The sequence below is a fragment of the Camellia sinensis genome, chromosome 15 (assembly GCF_055761805.1).
Source record: "Camellia sinensis isolate YWXY chromosome 15, ASM5576180v1, whole genome shotgun sequence".
Classification (NCBI taxonomy): Eukaryota; Viridiplantae; Streptophyta; class Magnoliopsida; order Ericales; family Theaceae; genus Camellia; species Camellia sinensis.
This window is the reverse complement of record NC_138975.1, coordinates 71,719,959-71,728,873: the sequence shown is the minus strand read 5'-3', so window position 1 is coordinate 71,728,873 and position 8,915 is coordinate 71,719,959. Positions and strand designations below refer to the sequence as shown.

Here is an 8,915-nt window from a genome sequence, read left to right as displayed (position 1 = left end):
TCCGTAATGAGTTTGTCAGATTGTCTGCCTAATATTTGTCTATCTAACTGTTATGTTTATGTATTGTGTGTTCAGTTCAGGGTGTTTAGGATGTATGTATTGTGTGTTCAGTTCAGGGTGTCTAGGATGTATGTATTGTGTGTTCAGTTCATGGTGTCCAGAATGTATTTTTGTGGGAGACTTATGTCTGTACTACCTATGTAATTGAAAACTGTTACATTTGCAACTTCAGTTATGTTGTTTTCATGTATGTATGAGTATTTAGTAAATTAGTGACTTCTTATATTATGTATTAAGTTTTATTACAAAAATATTGACAAAATTTATTTTAGGAGAAATACACATTCTCTTAATTAGTTCATATTCTCAATCGTGAGAACCCAATAATGTAACCATTATTCATTGAATATAACAAATAACGTTCTCATTTTTACAAAAAACTACACTAACAATAGCGCTTTCTGAATTTTAAAAAAAATTATGTTAAAGGCGTGGTTTGCAACCATTCTTTCTTAATTAAAAGCGTGATTTCTAATAGCACTTTCAATGTTCATCAAATTTTCGGCCCCAAACAGTGAAAGCGTGTTTTGTAATACCGCTTTAGCCTAGTTTGGGAATTTCGTCCAAACTAGGCCTAGTTTGGGAATTAAGATGATAATTTGGCTTGATATGGAAAAAGCCTCGAAATATAGTGCACATTAAAAAAATAAATAAATATTTAAAACATAAAATATTTATTCTCACTCCAGGGTGGGTTTTGTAAACACTTTGAAATTTTGAAAATTTTTGAAAAGTGATTTTGGAATTTTTTTTTCAAAAAATTTGAACTACAACAAATTTTTAAAAAATTTCTCAAAAATTATATCTTGAGATACAAACCAAACAAGCCCTAATTTTCAGTTTTCTAAATTAAGTTTTTTGAAAACTGAGTTTTTTGTTTTTAGTGAATATTTTTAAAGTTTTAAGCATTTTTTTTTTTTACTTTTTTAGATGCATTTTACTTAGATGTGTTTAAAAAGTAAAATATTTGTAAAAAAATATTTTCAAAAATTAATAAACATACAAAAATATGAAAAATGTAATGAATTTTCGTTTTTTTTTGTTTGTATTTTTGATATTTAGTGTATTTATGCTAGGTATGTTTAAAAACTTAAAATATTAAAAAATCCAACAAAAACAAAAAACTACAAAAAAATAAGAAAATAGAATTTTCTAAAAAATGTTTTAAAAAACTCAAAGCAAGCATTACGTTTTAATTTTTATTGTTATTTGTGCTGTAATTTTCTAAAGAAACCCATCTTTGAATGCATTGAAATTGCTGCTCTCTTACTCATCTTTTCATTTCCAAATCCAACCTTCCCACATGAGAAAAAATAATTAAAAAAAAAAATTTCTAAAACCATTTTTTATTAAAAATATTTGTGGTCAAAAAATATTTATGTTGAAAATATAAATTAAAAAAAATTAATGTAAAAATGACTTTTTTAAAACCACTTTTTATTAAAAATATTTTTTGGTAAAAAATATTTAAGTTGAAAATATAAATTAAAAAAAATTAAAATTAATGTAAAACCGGTTTTAGCAAAACCGTTTTCTAAAACGACATTTCTAAAACCGTTTTTTATTAAAAAATATTTTTGGTCATAAAATATTTATTTAAAAAAAATTAATGTAAAAACGACTTTTCTAAAGCCGTTTTTTATTAAAAAATATTTTTGGTCATAAAATATTTATTTAAAAAAATTAATGCAAAAACGGCTTTTCTAAAACCAGTTTTTATTAAAAAAAAATTGGAACAAAAAATATTTATGTTGAAAATATAAATTAAAAAAAAATTAATGTGAAAACGGTTTTACCAAAACCGTTTTTAATTAATTCAGAATTAATTAAAAATTAAATAAAACCGGCTTTTCTAAAGCCGTTTTCTGTATTCAAAATTTATTATTATTTTAATCACAAAATACGATTTTTCAAAAATCATTTTCTGAAAAACGACTTTTCTAATGCCGTTTTACCCTATAATAGGAATGAGTCATGATAGAGACCCCTTTAATCACAACCTCACAACCCCACAGACACGGGACGGGTGGTGATTGGAGGTGTAGGAAAAAAAGAAAAAAGAAAAAGAAAATATAACCAGAGAGAGAGGGAGTCAAAGGAGATGGGAGAAAATGGGGGTATGAAATATTTTTGTAATAGGAATAAAGTTAAAAACGCATCCTAAAATGTTCAAAACGCCACAATCAGAGAAAAACGCCCCTCCATAAAATCCCCTACTACTCTCTCTCTCTCTCTCTCTCTCTCTCTCTATTTCCCGCTTGAAAGACCCTCCGAATGTCCAGAGGTTTAGGGTTTCTAATTCATAGTTTTGATCCTCAGTAACCTGTATAATCTCTCTACACTTTCGATTAACTTATAGGGAAACAATCAGTAACAATCATAGAAATGGCGGCTTTCAGTGCACTCTCGCTATGCCCCCACAATTTATCTTGTCGACCAAACCCTAACAGGCGTCGCTTTTTGTGCTCTCTCGCCTCTCCTTCTTCAATAGGTAAGCAGTCTTCGAGCTTTTCCTGTGAAAGTGGAGAGTTTTATCTCTGAGTTAATGTTCGTTTCTTTTTTCTTTCTGGCATGTTTTTTCTGATTAACCAAACAGGGGATATAGCTCGTTAATGTATTGGATTATGATGTGAGACGTACTATTTGTGTTGTTTATTGATAGCTAATTAATTGGATGAATGAGATTTTCTATTGCATATGGCTCTCTTTGCAAACAAGTGATTTATGACATGTTTGTAATCGGTAGAGTAGGGCACTTAAATCTTCTATTCATACTAAAAAATGTATTTTTGCTATTCATACTAAAAAATGTATTTTTGCTATTCATACTAAAAAATGTATTTTTGCAAGTTGTTGTAGAGCCTTATAATTGAAATCAGAAATTCATGATTGAAGCTTTGGTTCATTGTAGCATGACTTTAACAAATTATGTTCTGGTTTCATGTTTGCTTAAAGCAAATGCCAGAGTTAAAAATCACTTCATCCTCTGGGTTGTTGCCAAGAAAAAAAGGGGGACAAGAAATGGAAACAAAATCTTTATCTTATGCCTGTTTTTGGGTTTCCAAGAAATGAAAAACTTCAATCTGCCCAAGCTAATTGTTGGTCTAGGTTCACTTGACTGGGGTTATATTGTCTAGGTCGTAAGCAATAAAATTTTTAGCATTTTAGAAGTTTTAAAGCTACAGGACATATTTTATCTTAGTTTTTGTTTGTAGAATGCAAAAGATAAGTTTACCCAAATCATAAATTGTCTTCTGCAATAAACGTTTTTCTTATTCTTTCGATGTACATTTCTGCCTGTTGCAATCCCTCTTGTTTACTTTTGTTAAAATCCAACCTTATCAATTGTTTTGTTTTGTTTTGTTGTCTTTGTTATATTTATTTCTGAAATACATGAATGTGATACTGTTGGTCCATTGTAGGTACGCGTGGACCTAAAGTACCCCGTAAAAAATCAGGAAGATTGGAAGGGGCTGGAAAAAGTATGGAAGATTCTGTTCAGCGTAAGATGTGACAGTTTTATGAAGAGTCTGATGGTCCACCTCTCCGTGTCCTTCCAATTGGAGGCCTGGGTGAAATTGGGATGAATTGCATGCTTGTTGGGAATTATGATCGTTGTATTTTGATTGATGCTGGTGTTATGTTTCCGGAGTAAGTCTTCACAAACTGGTCTGATTTACATTTATTTAACAAGTTGTAGCTTGGTGATCATCATGCTTCGTTCCTGTCATCTGAAGGTTTTTGTTTTCTTGGGGTCTTACCGAAGTATATGCTCAATTGTGTAATTTCATCTGTGCTACATCTTTTCCTGCTGCTCTGGATTCTCTGCTGCAAGTAGAGGATCTAATTGTATTAATCAAATTTGCTTCATAAAATTATTTTTCCAGCGTGGAAAACTCTGGCAGGCATGAACTTTTTCTAAATGATTTTATAATTATTTGTCACCTGAAACCATGTGACAACGCTGCACATCCACACGAGCGAGCATGCAAGGCTAGAGTAAATCCAAACAATCTTGTACCACAATAATCAGGGGAATAAAATAAATATTCAATTATAAGGTTCTAAAATCCACCCAAAAAAAAAAAAACTACAATAAATCTTAAACATTTAGAAACTTGCACCAAAATCCCCTAGTATTCCATTAACAAAATTTGTAATCTAAAATAAATTAAAATCAAACTCCTACACTCAGCACTCCCACAAGCAAAACCTACGCAACTCTGCTCCTCTGAATTTGACAAAACCATAATAAAAGAAGGGTGAGCTCAACAATCTAACAAATGACCAACTATCAGTACTAGTTGGATCAAGCATATAGAAAATAGTCGATAAGCAAGGAAATATTGTTTCTAACAATTCGATGAAGGAGCAATTTATTTCCAAGGTAGACACCTAGCTAAAATTAACATAGAGTAATGTCACAATTTATTTGAAAAGAAAAGTAATCCAATAAAAAGTCATTTGTTCAAGACAATGGTTTGATATCCAATAGTACAATAATTCAATAAACAAAACCCAAGTCTCAAAAGACTATGGCCACATTAGTCCGTGACAAGATCCAAAACCACACATAGGCCTTTGGTAAAAGCCCCAGTAGAAACTAGTTTTTATGCCAATAAATAACCTCCATTGGCTAGTGGTCCAAATCATAGTTAGACTGGAGTCATGTTTGCAATTCAAACAAGAAATAAAATATTCAATGTCTTTGGAATAACATTTTGATAAAATTTGTTCGAATTGTTTCACAAAATATATCTGATTTATTTGCACAATTCATATTCGATGTTATTTCATAGTTGATTCGTAATTTTCTTTAAAGAACACAAGTGAGTGATAAAATATATATTTTTCTTTTTGCAATACACGAAACATATAGGGCTTGTTTGATTTGTTTTTGGGAGTTGTTTTTGAAAAAAAATTTGGAGAGAGAGTTTAGAATTTTTTTTGGTTTGTTTGCTTGTATATTTTTAAAATAGTTTTGGAGTTTGGGATGATTTGATATTTTGTTGTAATTGAGTAGATGTGTGTGAGAGAAAAAGTGATTGAGAAGGAGAGAGGAGAGATAAAAAGTGATTGATTGATGTGTAAGAGAGAGAGTGATTTTGGAAATTTTTTGAGAAAAATCACAAACCAAACAAAATTTTCAATTTTTTTTTTCAAAAACAACTCTCCCAAAAACAAACCAAACAAGCCCATAATTTTTAAATGATACAATAGGAATGAAAACAAACCAATGGTGATAGAGGGTTATTAAACCTCAAACGATAAAAGAATATTTCAAAATCTAACTCCAAAATACCAAGATCCACTTCAATCACGCAATCCTAATAAATATTACACCACATAAGTAAATATAATTATCATCTTATTTAACTCCCATTAATTAAACCATAGTACTGTAATTCTAAAATAACCAGTCACCACCCTTGATATGAATTCTAGAATCATTCAATAGTTTCATTCGGCAACTGCAATCTCCATTCAATTGTTTCTTTTTTTAACCATCCTAAATTCCACTGAATAGTTTATATTGTCAACCCTATCTAATGGACCCTCATGCTGACCACTACTCATGGTTCAATTCACCCCCAAAATCCAAATACAAATTAAATTCATGAGTGAAATCCAAGATTCATGCATAGGGAACTTTACCTTAAATTAAAATCAACTCAACTTCAAGTATTCCATAAAATTTTATGAATATTATTCTCAATGAAACGCTAGGTCTACATATTCCATGTACTCATGATTACAACATGGAGAAGTTGAGAGTCTAAGGTTTACCTTCAAATGATTTTAGCATTAATTGATTCCTTGAATCGCTTCGTTTTTATGGCCTCCTTCAATAGAATATGTAAAAGTGGAGAATGTAAATATGATGTCTTATATGTATAAATTAGGAGGGTTTTCTTATATCTATCTCTTTTCTTCATAAATCTTCAAAAATTATCTTATTTGCTAAGAGGAGGCCCCTCCACAAAAAATAATATATAACCTCAATATAACCATAATGAACCCTTTTTTGGATATAAAATTGTTAGTACTAGTGAGATTTTCTAATGTTATTATTGCTTATTTAGATTCCTCCCCTTCTTTTTGATACACCGACTTTTGATCACATGTGGACACGTATTTCAGCTATGATGAGCTTGGTGTCCAGAAAATTATACCTGATACCACCTTTATAAGAAAATGGAGTCACAAAATTGAAGCAGCTGTCATAACACACGGTCACGAGGATCACATTGGTGCGTTGCCTTGGGTAAATTTTCTTTTCTACCACTTTATTATGTTGGCAATGCATTAAACGTTTGTGCATAATACATTGTGTTTTTCTTGGATTATTAGATGTTGAAGACACTGATTCACTTGTGTTTTGAATAGAGAAGTTGAGAATACACCATTCAAGGGGTTCATATATTAATTACTTGCTACATTGATGATTTATTTGATGGGGTCAAAAAACAATCTGTGAAAAGTACCTATATGATCATTAGCTGCTCTATATTTTGATGCAGAACTCAATGAGTTTTGATGTAGGATGACATTACAGTGAAGCAAATAGCTGATAACTATCCATTAGTATGTTCACCACATATACAAGTTCAGTTGGCAGACAAAGCATTTTGTTCCTTGTTTCCATGTAGTGCAACTGAATGTTAAATTTTTGCTAGAGAAATCATTAGTAATCAAAAAGTAACATTGATTCTCTAAGAAATATATTTAATTTTGATCCACTTTAACATTCATAACAAGTTTTGATAGTGTTGTTGGCAAATAAATATTTTGTAGGGTAGTTGAACTAAGTTTTAGGTTGAACAACCTTTCATATTAAGTGTGTGCACCACATGTATAATTTAGATGGACAAACGAAAAAAGCATTTCATTACCACCAAGGGTGGTAGCCTAATGGATGGGAGATCACTCCCACTGGTTTTGGTGAGCATGTTGCTCTGGGTTTAAATATTCGCAGGTATAATGTGATTCTCATCCTCCTTCGCTCTGTGCTTCGACTCTCTAGGACCCTAGTGGGGCTATGAGTTAGGCTATGTCTCACCCCTCTTGGTAGGGTCCCCAGCGGGTAGGTGGTCCTATGGTCCTCTAGGTTGGTCGCTCCTTCTTTCCTTCTTGAATCAAGCAAATAAATTTCATTTCTTTGTTTCCATACCAATGTTATTAAAAGCGCACCTAGGCACAAGGCCCAGCCATGCCCACCCCCTGCGCCTTGCAATGGTCAAGGCGAGGCGACTTCACTAAGGCGCGATTAAAGCATGCGATTGGAACAAGGCGCGATTAAGCCCAAGGCGCAGGCCTTGAGTTTTTTTTTTTGTTTTTTATATTTGAATTGGACCATTGAAATTACTTGGGTCAACTACAGCATATCATATCCTTCAAATATACATGCTAATATTATCAACAAACGACAGAAGAAAAAACAAGCCCTAATCCAAAGCTCCAAAAAAGTCGAACTCGTCATCCAGTCCAGGAGCTTTGAATGTGCATGTATGTCTATCTTCTCTTTGTTTTTGTCTGTTCTTCCCCTTCTCTTTGTCTGTTCTTCTCTTCGTCTCTTCTCTTCTATTCGTTAGTCGTCGTCTTCTTCTTCTTCTTCTTCTTCTTCTCTTCCCTATGCTACCTTCATCTTATTTTTCGTTTATTTTCTGGAATGCTCTATTTTTGTTTATGGAGTTAGGCTGAGCTGAGATTTTTAGGACTTCAAATGTACTATGTTGTCTTCTTCTTCTTCTTCTTCTCTGCTTTTCTGCTTTTTTTTTAATTTATTTTATTTTCTTCTCGGCTTTTCTTCTTTGGACTGCTCTGTTTATTAAATATTTATTCTGAATTGCTCTATTTCTTCTCTACTTTTATGATTTAGTTGACCTTTAGATCATGAATATTCGTGTTTTATATTGAACTTTGGAATATTACTCATTTGTCTATGTTAAAATAGCGATATTTGTTGGTATTTATTTTTTAAAATGTTCAGTGTTTCATTTTGTTTATATTATACCAGTTAGTTATTTGCTTGCATGCCTCATTAAATTATATTATTTCAACCTGCTATGGTGCACCTTACTTTGATGAAGCCTGTGCCTCGCGTTGCACCTTGTGCCTCGTGTCTAAGGCCTCAAGAGACCTTGGTGCGCTTATTTCTTTTAATAACACTGTTCCATACACTGCAATTGAATGTTCAAGTTTGGGGTTTAGGGTTGGGGTTTTAGGAGTTTACGGGTTGGGGTTTTTGGATTTAGGGTTTAAGGTTTCGGAGTTTAGGGATTAGGATTTGGGGTTTGGGTTTAGTGGTTAGGGTTTTGGGATTAGGGGTTAGGGTTTAGGGTTAGGGCGGTTTGGGGTTTGGGGTTAGGTTTGGGGATTTAGGGTTTATGGTTTTGGGTTTTGGGGTTTTATGTTTCGGGTTTAAGGGTTTTGAAACCCTAAATCGTAAATCCTAAGGTGCCGTTTGGTAACACTAACGTTTTCAGTTTTCTGTTTATATTTACAAAAATTTTAAAAACTCAAATAAAAACTTGTTTGATAAAATTTTTGATCTATAAATCAGTGGTCTCAGTTTATAAATTTGGCCAAAAAATGAAAACACAAAAAATGTGTTTCCGTTTTGAGTTTTGAGTTTTTTTTTTTTTACCACTCAACACTAGCCACCACCTGCTACCATTTTTCACCATCGTCTTCCACCGCCACCACCCACCACCACCACCACCACCACCTGCCACCACCACTCGCCACCCACCTGTCACCACCACCCACCAGCCACCACCAGCCACCACCCACTCGCCACCACCACCCACTCCTCGCCACCACCACCACCACCACCACCACCACCACCACCATCA

At 32.7% G+C, this 8,915-nt stretch overlaps 1 long non-coding RNA gene across 1 annotated transcript; it reads left to right on the top strand.

Moving 5' to 3' along the window:
• The first annotated feature begins 2,236 nt into the window (after positions 1 to 2,236).
• LOC145813793 (uncharacterized) lies at positions 2,237 to 6,510 on the top strand. Its single transcript, XR_014357181.1, has 3 exons — positions 2,237 to 2,551; positions 3,483 to 3,711; positions 6,202 to 6,510. It is a non-coding gene; the product is annotated as an uncharacterized LOC145813793 (long non-coding RNA).
• The last annotated feature ends 2,405 nt before the right edge of the window (positions 6,511 to 8,915 follow it).